Below are 25,937 nucleotides of genomic sequence, written 5' to 3'. Positions count from 1 at the left end.
TCAAAGTACTAGAAGCTGGGGAAACGCCAGCCTCTCCCCTCTGACAAGAACAACAATGACATCGACAGAAATAATTAGCTCCATGCTATAAGGCTGCCACCGAAGATGCCATTCTTCAAAGCCCGTTTCTCGTCCTTTAGCTGCTGTGCAGGAATCCTTGATAATTAATCAGCTTCTGGTGACATTGCAACATTTTGGATAAGGCTTCAAGTGTTCTGTTAAAAATGTTATGCAGCTGCACAAACCTCAGTGTTGTCAAGACGGTTGAGCTGCAGTTGTAAGTCTTCGACTAGTGTGACTCGGTGCAGTCAAAAAGCTCTTGAGACTTCAGCAGCAACCGAGGGCCTGTCCCTAGTACTCCAACTTCAGAGCTCCTCTTCCATCTTAAACTTAAGGAGATGGTAGGCATGTGGGGTTTCAGCTGTATTAGCAAATTACTTATTTCCTGCAATTTAAAGAAAAATACTTCCTGCCTATGGACAATCAAATGTGCTCGTTTTTCTTGTCATTTCATCCAAACCAGTGGAAAAATGAATTAAAGCGCTTTTTTCCAGGGTTCCAACAAGTTTTGATCGTGTTCATGCAGTTAGTTGCTTTCCATTTCATGCACCTGTGCCTTTCCAGTTCTGTTCTTTAGCCAAAGCGAAAGAACTGAGAGGAGACTGACCTTGGAATATTCCCAGCTTAATGGGAAGCAGGAAGTACTAGAAATGTTAGGGTCTGATCGTCTAAAGCAGTGGTTCTCAACCTTTCTGGATGCAAGAGTGCCCCTGAAAAATGCCAGCTCTTAGTTTGCACTTGTTTTTTGACTACGCTGCTTACAGCCTGATCTTAGAGGAGGTCTGGAGCTTCTGAGGATGAGCTGAGGTATTCACTCTTTCCAAGGGCTGGGTCTCACCTGTTCAGATCTGGGTGGTTAGGAGACTATCGTATCCAAAACATATACATTTTGGCTAGTAAGCCAAAATACATCTTTAAACCTAAAGTTATTAATCCATCACCATTCAAATTATTGCTTCCTCTGTCATGGGATAACTTTTCTATTGAATTACACGAATGGGTTAATTTTCCGTCAGATTGAATTGAATTTATAATCTCTCCAAAGAAGAATGTAGTCCTGTATTGTAAAGCTGGACATACTTTCTCTCTCATTATATAGCTTCAGTTTCTTATTCTTCTGGAAAATATTCTAACAAAGGCAGGAAAAGGCTTAAAAAGTGTCCATCCTACTGACACAAATTGTAATGAGAATAGAAGTTGGCCAAAATTAGCTCAAGCAGTGTCAGTAGCAAAAGCCTGAGTGCCAAGCCATTTTAATTATGTACTAATAGGCTGTAGACTGCTGCAGCATTCACTATGGTCTGATCATAAGACATAGTTCTCCATTTTTTAATGAGCATAAGCGCTAATTCTGGAGGTCTACAGAAGACTTCTGTTCCAATTCTGAAGCCAGTGCTGCATATAGTTCCTTATGGACTTTATCATTCCCTCAGGCAATTGGTTAGATGGCATTTTTGGAAAGCGAAAGACATCAGGCCACATCCACTTGTCCATTCTGGAAAGACAAACAAATGACAGACCTGGTTGGAAGAGGGTTTACAACTACTTTGAATCCTCCAAGCATCAGAAAGCAGAAGGAATACTCTATGTGCGGGAAAGGGTAGGCACAGATTCAGTCCTGTCCATATGTGATCCTGAATCAGGTTACACGCACATTAGGGATATTATATAAGACCAAATAAAGGATTTAATCTTCTTTCAGTCTTTGAATGAAGGATTGTCCATTCAGTCCTCAATAGTTCTGTCCCTTGCATGTGGTCCTTTCTTCTTATACAGCTAAGAACAATGCATATGCAAAGATCACCCTGCTGGAGACAAGCTTCATTAGAAAATCACTGATCTGCTTATTGATGGAAAGCAGTGATACAGCCTTACACTATCTTTTCATTGCATGAAATGAACACTGCTAGGGCAGGAGGTTGACTTTGGAAGTTTCTGGTGGTAAATATCTAGAGAGTACTCTGCGCTATCCCTGTCAAAAGGGATGGATGTTTCAAAAGCTAGTCAGCCAATTTCACGCTAAAATTAAAGTTGTCAGTCATCAGGTGGCCTGCTCCGTAGATAAGTGATATTGCAGAGTTTCATACACCCGATATTTTTCTAGTGGTCAGGATTTGATGCAAAGTCCTTGCCAGCACATCGCTGACACATAAAATGTAACAATTATTTCTAGCATTTTTATCTTCAAGGTTTTTTGGCATATTAAGCTCAAGTTCCCATTTGCTTAGCCTAATAGATGTAAACAATCCAATTTTTCATCAATTCCACTCAAGAGCTCATCAGTGGCTTTATATGGGTTTAATAAAGTAAGCATCATTTACTAAATGCAAATCTCACTTCTGTCATTTCCACCCATCCCTTCTGGTACTTACATTTTCCAGAACAACTCCACACTTCTCTTTCTTGAACAATAACCATTTTACTTTAACTTTGCAGCTATCAGTTCATATTGTTCTGATTCCTTTGCCTAGACTGCAAACGGAAGTATTACACTTAAAAATGAAATCTCCTCCATATCATTTTTGAGCATAACACGGTAAACAGAAATGTGCTTTGGTCCCCCCGCCTTTCTGAGTTGGCCCATCCTTCCTTATGCCCTACATTTCCAGCTCCTAAACATTTCTAAAGAACTTTTCCATTAAACAATACCCACTGAACTTGTACCTCAGATTTTTGCTCCTATCTTATTGCTCTATTCTCTTTCCTTTATCACATGTGTGTGCACATGCATGTGCGCGCACACACAAGGGAGTTTGCTTCAGAGTAAAATAAGATGGGACATCGTGAATGGGGAAACTGACTGCCCATATCTCCTCTGCAGAATATTCACATAGTTCATGGGGCTAAATGGAATGTACCATTGTCAGGGAGGGAGGTCCCAAGGTAAGCAGCTTTGCTCCATAATGGTGTGCCAGCATGAGATGCATTAATTCTCATTAGCCTAAGTTAATGTACATTATGACAGCGTGTCTACACATGCATGCTCTTAATGTACCTGAACGTAGACTAATCCCATGTCTAGATTTGAGACCTGAAAATCCAGGTCTCAAATTTAGGCATAATTAATTATGCATATTAGCGCACGTGTAGCCGTGCCCCAGCACTAATTTTAGTGCCAAGTCTGCTCTGCCACTAGGGGGTTGGCCTGAGCCCAGCCCAAGGGAACATCAAGCTGTTGGGGTGTTGGTACATGCCCCATAGCCCTACCCCCAGCCCCCCACAACGCCCCACTCTGGGCTTGAAGACCCAAAACATTGTAAATAGTTTTCCCCTTGTAAGTGGGTTTTTTTATTACGGGTGGCTGGGGATGGTGGTGGGGAGGGCTCTGTTGATTGAGGGGAAGAGGGGGTTCTGTTTGTTGAGGGGGAAGGGATGGGAGTGGGTGTTGTGAGGGTAATAAAGTTTTTTTGTTTCACCCACATGTGCATGCTGGGGGTGGGCAGGGGTAGGGGGTGTGTGGGCAGTTTGGCAGGTGGACTGGAGCAGTGAGTGCAAGAGGAGGGGGTCAGGCAGAGCAACCACAGCCAGTGCCCTGGCACCCACTGGTAGGTGTGTGGCTGTCCTGGGGTTTGGGCAGTGGGGGGCCTGCTGGGGCCAGCAGGAGTACAGGGTGCTGGTCATCATTGGCTGGGGCTGGGCAGGAGCAGTGGGGTGCTGGGTATTGCTGGCAGGGGCAGGAGCTGGGGTTGGAGAAGCCCTGGTGCACGGAGGCATGGTGGGCAAGGGGGGAGTTGACACATGTTGCCCCTGCACTGAGCATGCTGCTCCTGGGCAGGAAAGGGGCTATCCAGGGATCAGAGTTTCCCAGATGGCTGCCAGGTCCTGGCAGCTGGCTCCGGCTTCAACGTGGCTGCGAAGTGCTGTCAACTAGGGCTATGCAAAATGGCACCGTTCCATTTCAACTTGCATTTTGATGGAACAACATTTTGTTTTGAATTTCATTTCAATTCATAACCGCTGTTCTGTTTCATTTAGTCGAAACAGTTTCGCTGTTCCGACGCTGTTTTGATGTTCCCCCCATAGGCTATAATGGGGAAGCTCAAAACAGCCTATAACTCTGTCAATTCTGGCCTAATTTGGATGAAACTTGCAGGTATGCTAGCTCCTGCTGAGGCGACAAACCCTGCCAAGTTTCAAGGAGTTCAGTGCAGGGGTTTGGGGGAAACTGTACCTCAAGCTGCGGACAAGCAAAACTCGTGCCGTGGCTGACGCTGTGTGTGTGTTAAGGCGCAGCAGGGTGAAAACTGCAGGCCTGCTAGTCCCTGCAGAGGCCACAAAGCCTGCCAGCCTTCAAGGAGATCAGTGCAGGGGCTTCTGGGTTCTGGGGCCCTGCACCTCTGGCTGCTGATAGGCAAAACTCATGACATGGGTGCTTGTGGGACTGTGTTTGTCTTGGGGCACAGGGGGGTGAAAACTGCAGGCCTGCCAGACCCTGCTGCGACCATGAAGCCTGCAAGCTGTCGAGGAGATCGGTACAGGGGAGTCTGGGTTCTGGGGCCCTTCACCTCGAGCTGCTGACAGGCAAAACTCATGACGTGGGTGGGTGACACTGTGTGTGTTAAGGTGCGCCCTCACTCAACTGACACCAAGGTAGAAAGCACAGCAGTTCAAACAATGCTGCCTTTTGTGCAGTTTTTCCATCCCTCCCCCAGAGCACTGGGATTGGAGAAGACCTCAGGGAAGCATGACTGTCACTGGCCAGCTACACAAGTCAGTAATGAGAACACTCTTTCCCCACCCTCCCTTTCCCCCTCTTCCTCCTCCCTCCTTACTTTAGTTTCTGTTTCCCTTCAGGCAAGCCCAGCTTGAGCTTCGAAACATGAAATGTTTTGACTTGCCTCATTTCATCTCGAGGCTGTTTCGAAGCTCTCTGTTTCATTCTGATTTCTCTGCTTCGAGCTCGAAATGAGTCGAAATAGTGTCGAAACGAAACTGCCAGCGAAATTTTGCACAGCCTTACTGTCAACCACGTGGCCAGAGGCTGGAGCTCCCCCTGGTGGCCACTTAAGACAAACCTCAGTGCCAAGCCAGGGACTTGGGACTAACTTTAGTGCCACGTCTCTGCATGTGTAGACAGCTGCCAAAAATTGCTTAATGAGTATTATCTTCATACACATTACATTTATTTGTGCATAACTGCACATGTAGATGCACCCAATGAGCAACATATAAACAACAATGTATAAATATGTAAAGGAGAGAAATACCTTCAAACTTATAGTACTTATGCATTAGCATGAATATTTTGCACATGCCTAGAAAAGATTGTTCTTAATTAAATCATACTGGTGTAAGCATTTAAATTTTTTCTCTTATTTCTGCTTCCAGAATAACTTCTTCCCAGTTAGGTTGGTAGGAAATTCAAGCTACCTTCCCAAGTTCCAATATGTCTCTCTTCTGAGGGAGCAATCAGAAGTCTTTGCCAAAGGTTTTCCTCTTACTCCACTGCCTTCAAAATTCTGGGACATTATTCATGTGAGTCCTGGTGCTTTGTCAACTTTTAATAGTACTAATTGCCTAATTATCTGCTCCATTGCAATGATAAAGACTTTTACAATTTCGCTTTTTTTCTCTACCCTGGAGGAATATGATCCCTGTCTATCATGTGAGGTGTTTAACTTTAGTGATTCTAAGATGAAAGAGTTGGATAAAGGGCGTCCCTTCAACCTTTCTCTGACAGAGGATTGTGCCTCACAGTACATTTTCATCCTAGATCAAACATAGTTTGTTGGGCTACTATTACTATAATTTATTTGTGTTACCATAGGAGCCCTGATTAAGGACTAGGATTGTGCTAGGTGCTGTAAATACAAAGAATAAAGAGTCCTTGCCCAAATTGTTCACAGTCTAAATATAAGACGGATAAAGGCAAACAGCGGATTATAACTATATAGTTGAGTGAATGAGACAAGATTGGTCAGTAGTCGTATCAGTGCATCAATGGTGCTAACCTTTATGTTTTCTTTATTAAGCTGACATGCTATAGTGTTATTCCTCAAACAGACAGTCACTCCCTTAGCACTAAGACAGAGTTTCCAGCTCTGAAAGGTCATTTCTAGAAATAGTAAATTGGAGGAGGAAGTACTAAGACTTGGAAATGATGACCAAACTCATGGCACATCTTCGTTCAGTGACCCCAAGCATAGAAATCCACATTTATTTTAGGAAAGGAGCAGGAACATCACATTTCATGAGGTCCCTTAGGAGGCAAGAATAGCATCACATCATTTAAGAAATGAATAAAGGAAACTAAGTGCCAGGGTCACAAAGCACTTAGATACATGCTTAAGCCTTGTGCTCAGAAAGGCTAGATGAGGGGCTTGAGTTTCTTCAAATGCTGCTCACTATCCCCCTCAAGACAATGAATGAGTGAAAATATTCAATCTACATTAAAACTCAGAAAACTGCTTCTAAAACTAACTTCAAACATATTTTTACTTGAAAAAACAGCTTGCAGGGCATCAAAAGTTACAACCAGATGTGGTAACAGGGCTTCCATCTGTACATGGGGCCAATCCGTACTGTTATAACTCTACTGCAGAATTATGTTTCAGTCTTTTAAGATCACATGCCAAAATTATTCCTGCTTTAACTCTGAAAGCCATGGCTATAACAGATAGTGATTGGCTATAAGATGATCAAGGCATTTTTGTGAGCCTATAACTATTTTCCATTACAATGTCTGGCCCCTTAACATGATTCTTTAAAATTTTAAATCAATCAAGGTGCATCTACACATCACCCTACATTGCCATGTGACACGCTATTGTGATGGACCAATCACGTGAATCTACATATGACCAGCAACTACTTTCTCATAGCATCCCTCTCCCCCATTTTAGTGCACTACTATGGCGAAGTAGCAACTAAACCTAACTGTGCGCCACACGCACAGCAAAGTACTGGTGGTTACTGCATCGTGCTTCAGTACTTCCAAAAGGAGGTAGATGCACCCTCAGTGTTGCCAAAATGCTTATGTCACACTCACAGCATTTAAAATATGGGACAAGCTAACCATGTTACAAAGTAACGACAGCATCACGAAACTGTGACTCTAAAAAAAATGTTGATTATCTATTTTGCAATGCTCTAGTTACCTGTCTTGACTAATTTAACCTACAGCTATAAACTTTTATGGGTAGTCAGGTTTGGACACAGCACAGAGCATTCTACCTCTAGCTGTTCATATCAAATTGGATTAGTTAGGCTGTCTCATAATTCCTCAGATTTTGCTTCAGAAAAGGGTTATAAATGGGGCTGAAGACGGGGCAACAAGCTGAAAAGGTCCTATGAATAAACTATGAGGAATATTCCATGGCTTTAACAAAGCAGAAGTTGGAAGTGCTATGCATACTGTTAATAGGAATATATTTGTAACGCTCACAGTAAGTAGAAACATGGGCTATAACTTAAAATAATTGCCATGGCCAAGACTGCATGAGGATATAATGGGTCTAGGACCCCTTTCTTAAACATACATAGCTTTGTATAGCCATCTGAGACCTTGGGTCTCCAGATTCAAGGGGTAGAGGGCATAGTACACCAGTGAAAGTGGAACTTTTTTGTCTCCCAACGTGAACCAATGCAAAGGGTTAGTAAATTATTGTGGAGACAGCATCAATTATAGTTGGAAATCCATACAGATTTCTTCTCTGCATTTCAGAGCATCCAGAGAGCTTGCTAGCAACTATGGCCCATAATTGATAACATGTTAGCACGTGTGGTTTTCATCCACACGTTTCACAAGACTTAGACTTGACTGGGCCAGAATCAGACTCTTAGGTAGGAACACCCCTCAACCCAAGGAACATTTAAATGCAAATATGTATCCAATGTTTACAACAGCCCAGGCATTTCCAGTACCATTCGCTGCCAGCGAGAAACTGTGTCATATCTGCTCATGCCTGCCAGCTTCACCATTTGAAGTTGATGCACGAGGAAACTCTTGATTTATTTGCACTGAGAAAATGCGGAGTGTACAATTAACATGAAGATCTGTTCTGTTGTTTTAAGAGCAGCAAAAGCCCTCTTCCCAACTATCAAGTTAGATCTGTGGTGATTCGCTCTGGCTGATTATTTAATCGGTGAGTGGATACAGCATATGGCTTATAGTTCTGGTTTGAGTTGGATAGGCGTTTTCACAAACTACCCTTTTGCCAAAAGAGCCAATTCATGAAAACTAAAATTGTCTATGAAATAGAGTTGATTTTGATAAATATCCCAACTTGAAATATCATTAGTAAAATTTTTCAAAATTGATAAATAGTGCTTTTCTCCATTTTCCAAATGAAACATTTGGTTTAATAAGACATATGTGTGTCTGTGTGTGTCTATATATATATATATATATATATTAGTAAGTTCAGGAAAAACAAGTTTAAAAAAAGAAGAAAAGTTGAAATCCAAACACAGCATTTTGAAATGATCATAAAACAGCTTTAATTTACACATATTTTGGATTTATGGTTTACATTTCTGTCTTGATTCAGGACAGAAGAAAATATTCATATCTTGAAAGTCTTCATGGGACAGGATTCTGGTTTCTGGTCAGGTTATTATTTCAAATAAATGGAAAGGTTTTGAATACATTCCTACTTTTTGATATACAAAAATCTTAACTCTGCTGTCAGCTCTCCATTGACCTCAGCAGAAGCGTGCATACGTCTGGAGTGCATAATTGGAAATTAAATAACTAATCTTGTCATTTCATTACAGTGATTTCAAACTATGATTTTACAATTGTAAATATGTGCCCATATTAGAAATGGGAGCTACTTGGGGATTAATCTGCTACTTTATTATCTCAAATGTTATCTTACTAGACAATTATAAGAAGTGGATCCTGTTTCATAACTAACAAAACTGCCCTGGTTAGTATTTTAACATTGTAATTATATTAAAATCTATAGGGGGCAGGAACAACAAAAAACTCCCTCCTGATCACAATTAAGAACTCGAGTAATTTTTCTTTTTCTCTTGCAAAATCATTGAACTGAATCTTCATTGTCGGACGATAAAGTGGCCATTTCCTTGTGTGTGGCAATCCTTAATGGGTATAACTGTGCTGTAGCATGACTAGCTGATGCCTTATTTTTATCTCTCTAGCTAGTACTGTTTAGTTTCACTTCCTAAGACGTTAAACGTGTTTCACAATAAATTCCAGTGAGCAAAAACAGTTTAATTACCCCTGGATTCAAAAGTAGAAGCTTCTAACAAAGGCACTCAGGAGTATATGATTAACAGAAATGTAACAAATGAAGCCCAAACTGTTTATAATTAGGATGTGTCAGCATTCTTAAATAGAAAATAAAATGTGGAGAACGTCCCTTTGATTAAACAAGCTGAACCTCCAGTTACATTCTGTTCAACTCCTCCACTCCGAGGAGGAACAGTGGTGAAGTCAGCTGGAAAAGGTTACACATCAAGTGTAGGACCTTGTACAAATTAATTTAGGGTAGAAACCACTGCTGTGCAAAGGACCAGTGTAAGCTTATGCACCACGTGAATCTATTTCAACATTTACTAGAGGCCTTTAGTGCACACATCATTTCCATTTGTACATACATTTAAAGAAAGCTCGCTAAAAGCAGATTTGACCCTTGATTCAAGCAGATCTTTTCTGCGGTTTTGGACAAAAGATTTCAGTTTCCTAGCAAGAATTGGCTAACAGAGCCAAATTCACAAGTGTTTAGAGGCTGATTATATTTCTTCCACTTCTGGACTCTCTCGTGGCCTGAAATAATAACAAAAGGGGGGGGGGTTCAATCTTGAATTTCTCTTTCAAAAGATTTTTGAAGTGTAGATACATTACCCTTTGAAAAAAAAAAAGACAGGACGTTGAAACCAGAACCTTCAAGAGTTCAGAAACCACTGCAAATTTGGGGGTGGAAGGGACCCCCCTGCCAAAAAAACCTCACACATCTTTGAACGCAGAGCTCTTTTAAAAAACTCCAAAACAAATGCACAAAAACCCCACAAAAATGTGACATTTGAATTCAAACAACACTTGTCAGCCTATGATGGTCCATGTTGATCCGCCTTGGTTGACTATCCTTCCTTTTCACACAACAGGGATGTTCAAGCTCCTTCTTAGCTGCATTTTAGTATTTGGGATAGAAGAGGAAAAAAGCAATCAGGATGGCTTCTAGTAGAAACAGATTATACATTGTCTCCAACTACTTTGAATGCTGAGGAGCAAGGGCTTCATTCCATGCTACTCCTTTTATGCCACTCAGATGGTGCAGAAGGAAACCTTTTGTTCAGTATTATCCAGATACGGATGAGGTGCCAATGGACATAATGCTGGATTAACTCATACACCTACAACCTCACAGCTTGGGATTTGGTGATGTATCCAGCGGCTAAGAGCCTACGGAGCTCCAGCAGTCCCCTCCTGCCAGATTGCTCCTCAGAAACAATAGCTACCTAATAGAAATTGGAACAGCCCAAAGGCTATTTTACCATGCGCCAGGACCCGACTGCAACGACCAGGAGCCATAAGCTCCCTGACAGCTGTGCCACTGCTGCAGCAAAGAATCTGGTCCCATATCTGATCCTAATTGCAAACTGTAGCCAACAGCTCTGCATGGTTATTTGCATGGTGGGGCAAGGTATTCAGTGCAGAATAGTCCCATGAACATTTATTCCTTCAAATATTAATGAGGGGCATTGTTCAGTTGTTGGTCTCTAAGTATATTAGTTTCTGCAGCAAAAGGCCTAGACTCTGAGTTATAGGATATAAATGGCCTCCACCAAAATCTCAGTGACAGGTGGCCGGCGTTGCAAAGTACTCATTAGTGCCCCACCAAACAATGAAACAGCAAAGTCTTATCCAAGTGTTTACCCTTTCCTTCCTTTCCCGAGGAACAAGTTCAGTATATACAGCCAAAGAAGCAGCAGCAGGTGAATACGATTCACACTGGTATTAATTTTTTTTTTAAAAAGTATGTAACTTGATACATAAACCACTTATCTCAACTAGGGCTTGTTTTCAGTCTCTGAAATTACGTAGTTAATTCAGTAGGTACAAAGAGGCAAACGCATCGTCTCCGTTTCAAGTTCCTGGAATGGCTTTGCTGTTCTTCAGCGACTGAAGCTGAGTCACATGAGCTCAAAGAGGGAAGTTTCAGACTGGTATTGACAACCTGAGTGTGCCTCAGAGCTGAATTGCCATGGCTTAGCTGTTAGTGCACAGCACTTCAAGCTGCACTTGAAATCCCTGTTCATCCCTAATCTTGCAGGATAATGAATTTCAAGCACCATGCTTGCTTCCCCACTCTCTTCTCTTCCACAGAGTCATGTGGCTGGAGATTCAGCGCTGGGTAAGGATGACTCAGAAGCGCGGCACATGATTGATATGAAATATGCTGCTGGAGACAGCTCTGGGCATGCAGAGTAGCTCAGAGAAGATGGCAGTAGGCTCCTCTTCTTGGGCATATGAAGAAAAGGATCAAAACAGAGCTGACAGCCTCACTGTTGCTGTGATGGGGAGCAAAGTCAGTTAGATGGGTATGGGCCAGTAGAGAAAGAGCATGGTGCAACTCTGCCTCTTCCCATACCCCCATCACATACTTACTTTTAACAGAAGGAGCAGGAGCCAGACTCCTGGGAGAATGATTCATTGATTCAGCTGACTCAGTGAGACAGGCAGCTTGTTCCAGCTTGCAGATGTAAGGCGGGGAGTAGAGAGTGGCTATTTAGGAAAGGGATAGAGCAGAACTTATGGAAGAACCTTTGAGAGGAAATAACAATTGAGGATGAGGAGTGAGCTCAACTTAACACCAGATTGTTAAGCCTTTGTTAGGAAAGAAAAACTATAGGAAGGGGGTAAGTCTTTGACTTAACAGTGTGCACACCTGAAGGAAAAGTTGTCACAATTCAGTGGTGTCTGCTCATCTACCTACTCTTGGGCAGCCCCACTTATATGGCAGGAGTTGATGGAGTCTGAAACAAATCTGTTGGGTCTTTGCCATTCAGCTCTGCCATGAAAGCTTGTATGGCCGCTCCTTCACAAGGTAGGAATAACTGATACGTTGTCAGTGGAAGTTATCAGTATCCCATCGCGGGAAGAAAGAGAAGTGGGACCATATTGAGTAGAAGAAAGGGGAAGGGAGAAAAATACAAATTGAAGCATCCAACCAAGCAAAGCAACATTCTAAATAGGGAGAGAAAGAGAAAAAAGAAGAGGAAAAGAGAGTGAAAAATAGAGGTGAAGAGAAAAATAATGGTAACTGTTCCAGATTGAGGGTGTGAGGAGCATAAAATACAGGGGAGGAGCCCCACATGTATAAGGTCAAGTTAAAAGCAACCTTCTCTGTACTCTCTCTCTTTGTGTCCTCTAATGGATACACCAGAGCGGTGCACCTCTTCCGTTCCCATGTTAGATTGACAGGCAGTAATGAATCTGAAGTGAAAGCTCCTTCCACTAAGTAAGAGAGAAGGAGGGAAGCCTTCAAGGAAAGAAGCCATGTCACTCATCCTGCCACCACTCATATTTTCAGCTTCCTAAACTGCAGAGGCATGAAGCAAGGAACGAAAGAGGAATGGAAAATGGGGTTGCCTTAGTATGGTCACATCTGCAATTAGCCCATTTCAAAGGCCTTACTGGCTTGTCTTCATGTGCAATTAATGTGCCTGAATTTTCTGCAAAGACAATTCAGGCTCATTAAAGTGCTGCGGGGTACACATTTACATGTGCGCCCCCCTGTCGGGAACAAATTACGCCTGACAGCTGGGAGCAAATTACCCCAGTCCAGAGCTACTTCTACCCTGCTCTGCTCCCCTGCAACAGCCAGAAGCCCTGGCCACATGACCAGGAGAGCTGTCCCCACTGGGCGGGATGCTGCCTGTTAGCCAGGTGGCCAGCAGGCAGCATCCTGCTAAGCCAGGACAGCTCTCACTGCTGCCTGCTAGGCTGAGCAGGAGCAATTTGTTCCCACTGAGCATCCACATGTGAGTTATTGCACAGTAGCTAATGCACCATTAATTTAGTACCTGTATTTGTTGGTACTAACAAATGGTACATTAGCCTAATTTACTACACAGCAAGTCCCACACATGTGTAGATGCTGACACTTTACTGTGCATCAGAAAAGCTTAATTCTCAGTAAAGCATCTTGTGTAGACACACCCACTTGTCTTCTAGTTAATGCAGCGGGTCACGGCCTGTATTGCTCTGCATGTTTTGCAGCTGTTGGATTTAGAGAATTCACTGCCTCAGCCTGTGGACTGAATTAAAATCCTGTGCCTTCATGAAAAATGTCCTGTGGCACCACACTGTGCATGAGAGGTTTTACTGTGGCCAGCGTGTCTCTAGGAGGCCAGCTGCAGAACAAACAAGTGACTGCATATACCCACTCCAGCAGGGAGATGGAAAAATGCTTTTATTTTATTGTAACAAGATACTTGTCCTGTTTTTATTTTTGGGAGCATTCTTTTTGGTCTGGAACAGCAGGGTTTGTAGTTATTTCAGTTATTGGGATGTGTACAATTAAATTAGTATCAGTAGAGTCAAAAACAGAAAAGAGATTTGAGGCATCAATACTAGCATTCGGGTACTCCATGGAGAAAGAGAAGAGGATTGTATGGGAGGGAGGCTGATCAGGGTTTTGAGTATGAGCATAGCAGGTAGCAGACTCTTGTTCAGGTCTGTGGTCTGCTCCAGATGTCCTGGGTGATCTTTGGCAAGTCACATAGGCTCAGTCTCCTAAAGGGTACCATCAGCATTTTCAAATCTGGGGCTCAGTTGCCATCTAATTCTATAGGGGCAGTCAGTATTTGCAAGCCTACTTAAGGGCTGATGTTGCTCAGGACCCTGTATCAAACTGATGGTCAAAGCTGGATTCTCAAACTAGGTGGTGGGGAAACATGCATCTTTTGAGGGGATCAATCCTACAGATATGCTCAGAGCAAGTATAGCACCAATTGCTTGATAGTCTCTGCATCAGAGGGCAGAAGGGAGGGCATCGCTAGGTGCAGGGGCAACAGGGCACTGGCAGAAAGTATACCTGGGGGCAAGAAACTGTGGAGCATAAGTGATAGAGGTTTTGAACATGAGCAGGGGGAGGGAGAGGGAGAGGGAGAGGGAGAGAGAGAGAGAGAGAGAGAGAGAGAGACCATCTCAGTTGCTAGATAGAGCATGGCCTACCTAACTAGCAGACCTACCTTAGGTGAATGCCACAATATTCATAGCTGAGATGCCCATATGGAAAAAGGAGACTGTCTCTGGCCATCAGTTGTTTTGGTAACTCACCTACTCTCTTCAGCTTGAAGCTTAAAACTCTAGCAATATATGGAACAGGAGCAAAGTACCAACAAGGATCTGGACCTTCAGATGACTCAGGGTATGTCTGCGCTATGTCCTTAGAGTGCACTGAAAGGGTGCACTCTAAGTCCCAAGCACACTGGGAAGTCTCAAAGCACACTGTCCACCCACTCCCACTCATATTCCTCAGGAGAAAACACAGCAGTGGAAATACTGGGAAGCTTGCCAGAAGCTGCTCTTTAAAGACTAAGGTGTAAGGAACAACTGTGGAAGAATGCACCCAAGTGACTCCTCTCCTTCATTCCCAGGGCTGGAGCATATGAGGGTCAGCAGGTGTTATAGGCAATTTGCACCCTCATGAGAAACACCTGATTTCAGAGTGGTACCAGCTGCAAGGAACAAGCTGACTGAATGCAGAGTAGCCTGGCCCTTGTCTATAACCTCTACCTGGTCCTCTTCAGTCTAGCTTCTGCTTGATTCTTTGCACCTGCTCACACTGCTTGACTGTCTTGACTTCTGGTGCTGGACTAAAGATGTGGACCTTATTTACTGACTAGGACTTTGACTTGGACTCCTTGCTTTTGGCCTTCTCATGCAGCATTGGCCTCTCATTTGGATTCTTCTCTGGTTCATGTAGTTTTCTACCTTCCCCTTCTCTATCTTCCTCCCTTGCCAGCATGCACATTCCTCAAAAGTGCCAGTCCTTACAGTGGCATACTTGAAGGCATCACTTTACAGACATGACAGGGACACAGTGAGTGTGTCTACAGGTGCATTAAGGTGCTTTTCCTAATGCACATTAAATTTAGTACCTCTGGGAACTTTTACATATGCCTCAGGGGTGTGGGACAGGGACAGCACTTTAATTAGAGCGGCTTCGAGAACCACTCTAACTGAAGTGCCACTGCATCTCTTGTATCAGCATCCCTGTACTTAAAAATAATGGTGGGGGCACTTGAACTAAAGCTTGTTCGATGAGCTTTAATTCAAGTGCCCCTGCCACTATTTTTAAGGGTGAGGACGCTGATACATGCCACACTCCAGCAGCCTCCTGTGGCTCAACTGCCACGCTCCAGCAGCCTCAATTAATCCAGCCTGCTCCAATGCATTGTAATTCCAGCACACCCTTCAATATGAGGTACTAAACAAATGCACATTAGACTGCCTTAATGAGCAGTAATGAATGCTCACAGTTTTTAAGTGATGCTTAATACGCAGTAGCCTATTTTACTACACGTTAGCGTAATCGCACAGGTTTTTTTATGCAGCGCTTTAATGCACAGTAAAATAGGCTCCTGCTCATTAAAGCACATGTGTAGATGCACTCACTATGTCTCTGCTATGTCCTCCAATTGTAAAATAGGGTCAAAGCATTCCCTGCTTCATGAGGATGTTCTGAGGCTAACTGCACTAAAGATAGCGAAGTGTGTTATAAGCACTTATGAAAAGATATACGGTACGATTAGGCTTTATACCATCACGGGCTTTGCTTGCGCTGTATATTTATTATGCTCTGAGCTAACGTATTCCTATGATACAGGAAGCATTGTTCTGTATGCAGGCCAGAAAAAAAACAGTAATAAATCCTAAATGGGATTCACTACCTAAATTTATGTGCATTTGCTTGTGTTTTCCTCCTCTTTGGGGCTGTTCCATCCTTGAAGTTTCAAGGTATGATGTGGTTTGACTCTATTAGTTCTGTCTTATGAGATTGGGTCTTATGACTGACTGACTTCCAAAGAGTTCCCTGTGAAATTTGACCTCTGGGCTTGCTTATAAAGGATATGTATTTGTAATATAGTAGTGAAGCAATCACATGTAATTCAAAATCTTTCTGGTTCACTGGTGTCAACATGCTGTTAGCTGGAATTAAGGTGTGTTTTTTGTTCGGGGATTTTTTTTTTTTTGGTAAGTATGAGTGAGGCCTGAAGATGTTTAACATTTTTTTTCACGCCAACAGCCATTAGGCTGTCCTCAGCAGTTACACAACTCAAGGTTTCAGCTCCTTAAGGTAGAGATTAGCTTTGTTACTTAGTTGTATGGTGCACAGCAAAATAGAGCCCTTACTCTTGCTTTGGACTCCTAAGTATCACTGTACTCCAAACTAATTGTACTTAACCAAATGAAATGATTTTTGAGAAAAAATGCTAATTTGTCAAATCCAAACTGCTTTGTGGAAAAGGGCTGGTTTTCAGTTATTCCTGATGAAACACAATTAGGGGTCAAGATTTGATCTGGGAAGATTTGTTTTCAGATGAATAGGTTAGCTGACCCCAACACACATTTTTCAGTGAATAAACTACGCGTGAAACTTGGTATCAAATTCAGCAAAGGGTTTCACCCCAAAAGGAGTTGAGGGTTATTTGAAATTGAAACATTTTGTTTAGACGTTGTCCAAACAGAGTATTTTGGTTTTCCTTTTTGAAACTGGCCTCAAGATTTTTGTTTTTTTTTAAGTAACTCTTTTTCCCACTCCTGAAAACAGATTCCTCAGCTCTCCCTCTCGGAGGCTCCTGGCCGCTTAGTTTGCAGCTCTTGGCTACACGAGCACTTCGTGGCTGACAAGAATCAGAGGCCTTAAAGTTAGCCAAGGCTGTGATGGAAACCTTGGTGCTTGGGCGCCCAGGTCCAATTTTATTTAGGACATTTCCAAGTAAAACTTAGCTCTATTTCCCCCCCATTCAATGAGAATGAAATTTCAGAATTTGGAATTCCTACTTTTCCTTCCAGAAGTTGAAGAATTAGCATTTCTCATGGAACAGAAATTCCAACTTTCAATCAGCTCTACCTAAAACTATTGATTTAGAAACTGCTTACTCTTTGAAGACTTGAAAAAAAAAATGGCCTACAGTCAAACATTGGGGTTATTTAAAATAAGCACGTAAAGAAACTTGCGGGCCTTCGGCGATACAGCAGAGGTAAATGAAGTCCTGGCACTCCCGTTGCAAAGATCTGATATACGTTGCCTGTTCCAAAAAAGGGTGACAGTCGGGATTAGAAAATAACGAGCTGTTTGTACACAGCACATCGTTCTATATTACTTTAATAACCCGTGCATTTCCCAGCCCTGCACTTCTCTTCTAGGTGGGGCTCAATTGCTGCTTACTGTAATTAAGGCTGCCTGACACCTTCCCCCTGTGAAACCTTCATCTTGGCTGTTTTAAATGTTGCCAGTTTTTAACCGCTTGTTCTGAAATTTGCCACGCTGGTGTTTGCCTCAGGCCGAATACTTGTTATATTTCAGCCCAAACTGCCAAGCTGTTTTGGAAAGTGAGGCTGAAGAAAAATATGCTGCTTTGCACATGTTGAAAAATTCTGGCAACCTTTTATAAAATAATAGAGAGAGCTCTATTGCTCCTTTGTTTGGAGAAAAGGCTTGAAATTTGGCAGGCAAGAGGTTTCCTTCATGTCAGGTCTCTGGGCCTTTGGTATCCCTGTGAAAATCTGCTCAAACGTAGCCAACCGCATACACCTTTGGAATAACCACAGTTTGCAAGTCCTCGGCAAAGACTGCCTAGGATTTTAGCAGCTAAATCCCTAAAGATTCAGTCTCGTGTCAGCAATGAGTATACTCCAGCTGGGGCACGCTCTGCACTCGCAGCTCAAAGCTGCTGTGGCTTGTGTCTGGGCCTGGTGTTGAATAGTGAACAGGAACAAAGGGGGTTGTGTAATGTATGTGCATGTGGAATTTGAACTGGGGCTACACGCGAGCAATCTGAGCTCCTGCATTTCCTAACTTTTGGACGCTTGACTTTGCAGTCTTAATCGTCTTTTAATGTCACTCCAGTGTGCTTTTTATATTTTGTTGTGTTCTAAGCCTGCCCTAGGGGCTTGATCTTGCTCTTAATTCAGTCTATATCAAAATTGCTATTGATTTCATTAGGAGGAGGAGGTAACTTTTTGTGGACTTGTCAGAGGCTATAAGAACTGATGTATTTCCTTTCCTGCAAAGTAGTATGCAGAAGTAAGGTAACAAATGAGGATGATGATACCTAATTCTATAGCCCCAGTTTCCCAAAGGAAATGGGAATTCAACACTTAATTGGGCCATAGTGTCTTATGTGTGTCTGGTAAGTGGTATTATTAGGGCTATTAATGATGTTGCCATCACATTCCTAATTATGCAAAAGACCTATTTAGGAACCTCTCAGGGTTACACCAGTATCTGGCTAGTGGAGTTGTTGAAATTTTACTCTAGCAACAATTCCTGGTTGCCTCATTATGGAAAATGAAGGAAACTCATAGTCTTCTAGCAGGAAAAGATCTAAGAATATTTCTGTAATTGGCAACATGAAAAAAGGGGAATCAGAACCATTATTACTCACTGCTGTAGTAATCAAAATAATATACTGGCATCACATTTCAGATTCCCATAGATGATGGATTTTTGTCATTTGCTCCATTTAATACATGAGTAAACTCAAACACAAAGGCTAAGGACAGAAACTACACACAAACTGGTAAAACTAATCAGAAACTGGTTCAATTCTATATCACAACAGAAGTTCAGGGCACATAAACCATTTTAAAAATGCCCAAACCTGTTTAAGATAAATCTGGATGGACGTAGTATCAGACGTAACTGATTTAGATTAAATCGCTTTATTGAACTTCTGTCCCAGATCCCCTCCAGATTCAAGTTAACTCAGTTCCCCAGCATCCCAAGATGCTTTGTAGGGTGGGCAGGCTATCCTTGGCCCAAGCTGTCTGCTCCAGCTGAGCAGGGAGGCATGCTCTAGCACCACCCCCCCTCCAGCTTCTGGCTTCGGCCACTGCAGGTATGTGGCCGCATTTCCGGAATCAAAAGTGAATATCTGTTCGATTGCTTATTGGCTCAATCTACACCATTTAGACTAACCTGCAAATATTGAACTGATTCAGCGTTGGGCTTTTTGACTGTCTATACTTAGCCAGAGAGGTTAAGTGACCCTGACAAGGGGCAGAGCTGGGAACAGGATTGAAGCCCCCTGGATCACCCAGATACCATTCTACCTTTTAAGTGCCTGACTGCATTTAGGTGCCTACATGTAATCCCACTTTACCCTGCCCAAGTCCTTGAGGAACAATGAAAAAAGGAGCTGGGTTCTCCTTCGGATCTTTGTTTTTTGTGGCTTCATTTTAAGGCTGAAACGATAGCATATTACTGGTGTAGGCACATTAACATTTATTCAGGGACTTGAGCACGGTAAAATAGGAACACACGGGGAGCATCTACATGAGCTGTTTACTGTGCAGTTGACTAATTAGGTGCACAGTAAATCTACACGTGCTCCCCTATTAGGCCAGAGTGGACTAATTAACTCCATACCAGGATAGACCTTGTAATTAGAAGCTTTTTACTCTGCAGCAGTGCTTGTGTAGACACCACCTTGGCTGGCTGGGGCGTAAGGGTGGTTCAGTGTAGGCCCTGCCTACCAGACAGCCCCTTGCTGGAGCACCCTTACGCCTTGGCCAGCCCCTTTGCATCACATTGAGCCAGGGGGAGTGGCCCTGAGCTGGCAGGCTGACTCTCCTAGGCTCTGTGCCAGCCAGAGCTTCTCTGAGCTGGCTTAACATGCTGAGGTCCCAGGCACATGTGGAGATGCAGCACCTGAGAACAATAAACTCCAGCGCTATAATGTCCAGAGTTTATTCATGGGCCCTAATAGCATGCAGCGATGTGCCTACTCTAGCTGCATAATAGGTGGAATAAGATTTGCCCCGGGGTTTGCAACTTCTCTACAGAAGTGAACTCAGGAGTTCTTTCCTGACTCAGGACTATCTCCTTTTCCTGAAACTTTGATGGCAGAGAAAGTATACATCGCTGGGAAAAGAAGCACATGGTTGGGGAGGCAAGCACGGATAATATTAGAACAACATGGTCAAAGATAAAAAAGACCTAAACAAATTATACATCTAACAAGCAAAAACAGAATTCTACTTTCAGAAGAAATGTAGCTCAAAGAAACAAAAAGCAGAAGTAATTAGAGCTTTTATCTCTTCAGGATTGCAAGTATCTGATAACTCTCTCATTTGAATGCCTAGAAGTTTTATTTTTTTCCCTCCCAAATAACAACCCTCAACAAGCATTGTTATCTTGTTGAATTGTTTATGTGCCAGCCTGATTGGCTGCTATTTTGAGTCAGGCTGCTTGGCTTGTGTTTAATTGTGCATTGTGGCATCTGATGAAAGTAAACTGTTTCCAGCGCTGAAGTCAAAGTTTTACCTATAACGTGAAATCTCCCCTGCCTTCTATTTGACTTCAGACTAAGACGGCTAACTACATCTCATCTGGCAGAAGCTCAGAGCAAAGTCTGCATTTCTGCCTGTGGGATCTGAGATCTGAATGAAAAGATTTGTGGTACATTGGTATAGCCTCTTTGACTTCCTCCTTATTCTTGGTTCTGGCCTCCCAAATGTTACTCTTCTTCTATACTCAAAAAGGCACAAGATGGCAAAGCCTCACCTTCTTGCATGCACTGTACTTAAATAAAATATCCTAACGAGAGGAATGAAGTGGCTAACGCTGGCAGTTACTACCAGAAGAGATCAATCTCCTTTGTTCATATTTATATGCTCTCTTGGTTATCTCTCCGTTGTAGGCTACAGCCTACTTCATCAGCTGCTACGACTCTGTATGCTGCGATATTTTGTAACTACAGCAGTCAAACCCACAGGCCCTAGACTTGAGTCTTTTTTTCAGTTCACTTTAAACTCCAAAGCCTATCTGCTGAGTAGAAACAAAATGCAGCAGTGGTGCAGCTTGCACATAGACTTTATTTATGCTTGGAGAAATTACGTACCACTGCCAATCCACTAATGGGGCACCTTCTCTCTGCCACTCATGAGTTCATTTTATAACATTTGCAAATACTCTGTAAATCATTAGTCCAAACGTCAGTCTTGCTTCCTCTCTCTCCCAATATCTAAACTATATGTGCATATTTACTGTGTTGCCATAGGCCTGTCTTAGGCCCTTTGAAGTTTGCAGGTCCCTCCCACCCCCCCCCACACACACTGACTGATGTCAGTAGGAGAAAGTTTGGGCCCAGAGTGATGGAAGGATTTGCACTTGGTGTAGATCATGTTTGTGTGTTTTCAGGTAGAGATAAGATCATTAAAGGTTAACTCTAGCACTGTGTGCGCTGAGCAGCTGCTTTTAGTAATACGTTGATGTACGTTTACAGTAAAAACACCAGGATAAGCTTTAGCACAGTGGGGGCCAACCTTTTTTATCAAGTGTGCCACAAATGAGTTCTTCACTCCCTACCTCAATCTGCTGCTTTGCTTTCGGCTTCCCCTTCTACCTTCTGCTGAGCTGCCTGCCCTCTCCCTGAACTGCCATGCAGAGCTGGTCTTAAGGAAAATGATGCGCTGGATAAACTTGTTCCTCCCCCCAACCCAAGTCAGTGGTGCTATTGCAGGCAGAGGCAGATGGGGAGGCAGAAGGTGGGAGAAGAAGGGGCGCGTGGCTGCCCGAGCAGGTGGCCCCATCCCCAGTGTGGTCCTGGCCCTGGCTACCATGCTGCAGCCACCTGGCAGCCTAGCCCACTGCTGCCTGAGAGTCCACATGGAGCCACACGGGGCTGGTGGCCCCATCCCTGGCTTGGTTCTTAATGCCATGGGTGTCTCCCTAGCCCCAACATGGTGTTGGCTTAGAAATGGTATTTAAAGGCCTATTTTAGGGGAATTGGCTTATAGGTATAGATGTATGCATTAAAAGGGGTCAAGTTGGGCAGCGGGGGTCAAATGGCTTTCTAAAGAGCTTGGGAGATGCACACACAGCTTCTCATGGCCCTGAAGGTTGTCTAACACAACAAAGCCAACAAGGACACATCATCAAGGGGGAAGGAGAATACAAAAGCAGAGACTTGGGAGTAACAAAGGGTCCCTCTCTTTGTCCTGTCCCTCCCTGTTCCTTTTTGTCCCTCCCTGTCCTTCCCTACTTTACTCCCTGAGAGGGGTCCCCATCCCCATCCCCTGGGAAGGGTCCCTGAGGCCACCATGGACTGAGGGCATTTGATCAGCCCATCTCATGCACCCCCCAGGAGGGGTGCTGTGGGCTTCGGCGTCCCACCTCCAGACAGCTGACACCTAAGAGAGAGAGCCTCAGAGCGGAGCCTGCATCCTGACCAGATGCACTTTGACTCTGATGACAGTCCTAGGATTGGTGGATATTGAATTGTGTGATTTTTTGTATTGTCGTTTATTTTGTTATTGCCCTGTAATCAATAAATTTGCCTATTATCAACTAGCAGTTCCTGTAGTCGGTCTGAGGGTTGTGTCCACCCAGAACAAAGGTATAGGGGTTGGGTTCCTCCAATCCAGCGTCAACAATGGGGGCGGGGGGGTGGTATGCTCCTGCAGCTGTCTGTACTGCCTGGCTTGGCTCCTTTAGAGCAGAGGCTGGGAGCAGGGACCAGAGTGGGGGTAGAGCACTGCTTTGTGTGTGCATGCATGTGTGGCGTCTCTCTGCCCATAGCATCATGGGCAGTCGCCCATTTTGCCCACTGCTAAGACTGGCTCTGCTGCCGCGTGCCACACACACAGGCTGCCAGTGCCACTTGTTGCTTCAGGTTGGCTACCCCTGCCTTAGCATACTCAAAGCTTTTTGCAATCAGCCCTGCCTTTTCTTCTCAGTTGCAATCATCCTTAGAAATGTAGGTCAGGGGTGGAAAAGTACAATCCAGGAAATGTTCCAGAGTCGTTCGGAAAAAGTGAGGAGCTCATCGTTTCATGTGCTGCTGCTTATGGGTCTTTAGCCAACAAAAGTGCCACCCACTGCTGAAATATGCACAATGAGCAAACGATGCCTGTTAAATAACCCTGATAAAGTATGCCAATTGTTGCCAAAATTGTCCCTGGCCAGTTCCTCAGTTTTTAGCAAGCTAATCATTCTTTTATGGACTTTGACATTTTTCATTGTGTAAATATATTCTTTCCCCCCAGTGTTAGAGATGGACACAATCTGTTTTGATAGGGATGCCTCGACTCCAGGCTGCCAGTAAGGTTCATACTGGTAGTATTAGTCATGCTGCTGTTGCTGTTTCTTCATTTGCTTTTGTTAACTGGTATTCTCCGTCTTCCTCAGATTGAGACAAAGATTATTTTTTTCTTCCTGCTCCCACTCTCTCCCACTCCCCCACACCTTGGGGAGGAGAGAGCATAAGGAGCAATCCTTAGCTTACACATGTAGGGCAAGCTCCTCCCTACTATAGAAGGTGCAGCTCTGTGTAAGCTGAGATGTAACCAGAAAAGTGGATCAAGTAGTGTCAGCCCTAAATTCTCCACGACAATATCTAGTATTATGTATGCAGATGTTTGGGCTTGCCCGAAAGCTACAGTTCAGCCAGCACTGGCATGCCGGTCAGTCTTTCCTGTCTTGTTACTACTTGCTTCTCTTGTTTGAAATGCCCCATCCTACTTCATGGTGCTCCGTATAGTTCACATAAGGGCACAAGAATTCTGATCAGTAAGACGCCTTCCTCTTTCCCCATTTTCTTCATCAAGTCTATAGTTCATGAGCTAGATTGTGGTTTTACGGGTAATTAAACTGACTTGCTTGGGGGAGGAATGCATGACCAGTGTTTAAGTGTCTGTGCGTCCCGACAGTCTGGAATTGTTGCACAACTGTACCTGCCTCGAAGTCCAACATTTTGTGGACGCTAAATTAAAGAGTGCAGAAATACCAGCTATTTCCTTCATTTGTTTTTGCCCTGCCTGGCTGCATCCTGTTATTTATTTAAGGTCTGAGGGAAGTCATTTTGCCATACAGTAAAATGACGTTGTATTCAAGATGTCAACTTGCTATATGTATTTTTAATGGGCAAACCTTTCCCCCTCCACTTTCTTCCCAGATAAATATTCACTTTGCCTAGGTAATATGGAACCTGTTCCTGTTTGGAAGTGCCTTATTATTTATTATTATTATTATGCGCTATGCGCTTTTGGTACTTTGCAGACAAGTAAGAGGCGTTGTTGGAAACAATCAATAACAATAGCATTAAACCTCATCGAAACGGGGGATTACAACTCTTGCCCTTTCTGTACGAACAAGGAAACAGGCTCCTTTCTGATATCAAAGGCGGCTGAATTAAAATGAGCGTATGTCACCAACCCAAACAAAGGCATGTATAAAGCCACGTGGGCAATTGAACAATTTGGGTAGATGGATTTTGTGCATTGTTCGACTGGGGCGGGGGCGCATGTGTGTGTGTAAAAAAGAGGGCGAATGAATGGGAAAATACCACAGACGTAAGCATATGGAAGGAGCAGAGCAAAGCCAATGACAGAACACGGAGCGTGTAGCCCTGAGAAATGCCCTTTGTCTTGAACTACACATTTTAATCTAGAAAACAATGAAAGACAAGTGTGGCCAAAAGCAAGTAAATTGTTACTCACAGTATTTTGCCTTTTCTATCAAGACATACAGGGAAAGACACCAACTGGCAGGGTGTGACAGCCATCTTGATGAAACATATGGTTGTCTTCATCAGAAATGCAGGGAATGCATCACAGTTTGGATTACAGCCAAGTACTGATGAGCCTGCCTTTGCCTATGAAGCCCAGGAATGCAATCTCGCTTCAGATGACTACTGCACTAACAATGGCTGCTTCCTTTTTTCCCCTTGTGACTATAAGATCATGCCACAGAAGATGTGAAAGTAATCTGAGGAAACCCTCTAGCCAATGAATCTGGAGGTGCAGCAGCAGCAAACTGATAGTAAAGCTACAGCAAATATCCTTTAAAAGCAGTCTTGTCAGTCTGCAATGGCTTATCCAAAATTTCCTTTTTTTTTTAACAGCTTCATGATGTGTTTATTAGGCCGCTGCTGGTCTATCATAACATTTCATTTCAGATGCAAGAAAACCAGCTTATAGTATTGCAAGAGCTAACAAAAATCATAACCATATGTGCCAGCAGTGGGCGCTCAGATTTGCATGTCTAAAAGTATTTTGATTAATTTCTTCTGTGCAACAAGCAGAAGTGCCAAAGAGCTTGCAAACTCCCCCCCTCCCCCCAATACCCTTTAATTCTACTGGTTCAAGGTGGCAAATTAATCCACAGTAAGAGTGACTGCCACTCTCAAAAGAGTGCCTCACTTGTCAGGACTGAATTTTGTCCAAGAAGTTCAGATACAGGGCCTGGACACATGGCAGTTTTGAGCTATCAGTAAGAAGTCTTACAGCAACCAGGCACTAGGTGGCAGAGGAATATATAATAGCCAGATAGGAATAAGGGACACTGGTATATGTACTGTTTGCCCAGGGTAGATGTGTGCTACAGCTTGTTTTGTAGCACTGGCTTTTCCCGGGGCAAATTTTAGTTGGGATTCAAATAAATTAACGTTATTATGGGAGAGTTGCATCGTCCAGCAACTTTTTATTTACCACATTCTTTTTTGTTGCTTATCCAAAGTGGATTTAAAATCCTGAAGACCCTGAAGTTTTGCCAGCAGTCAGCACTTCTAAGCAGTGAGGGGCCTCCGAGTTAGATCTAGCACTAGTTACCTGCTGACCTTTGGAAAAAGTGCTGCAGCTTTTTCATGTTCCTACAGGTACTGGCTCATCTGGAGAAACCCCGTTTCTGACTGTGCTGCAGTGCTAGGTAGTGCTAACCGGCTGCTGTGGCTGC

General features: G+C 43.4%; 1 long non-coding RNA gene across 1 annotated transcript in view; it reads right to left on the bottom strand.

Annotated features, from left to right (window-relative positions):
• Window positions 1–17,173: 17,173 nt before the first annotated feature.
• The window catches only part of LOC149854977 (uncharacterized), a 130,344-nt gene continuing 121,580 nt past the window's right edge, over window positions 17,174–25,937 (bottom strand). Inside the window, exon 3 of the long non-coding RNA XR_016438805.1 lies at window positions 17,174–17,289. This is a non-coding gene — a long non-coding RNA (uncharacterized LOC149854977). The remainder of the gene's footprint in view (window positions 17,290–25,937) is intronic.

This window comes from Crocodylus siamensis, chromosome 12, assembly GCF_052110815.1.
Source record: "Crocodylus siamensis isolate JL-2025a chromosome 12, ASM5211081v1, whole genome shotgun sequence".
NCBI lineage: Eukaryota > Metazoa > Chordata > Crocodylia > Crocodylidae > Crocodylus > Crocodylus siamensis.
The sequence above is the reverse complement of the archived record's forward strand: the minus strand, read 5'-3'. Positions and strand labels throughout refer to the sequence as shown.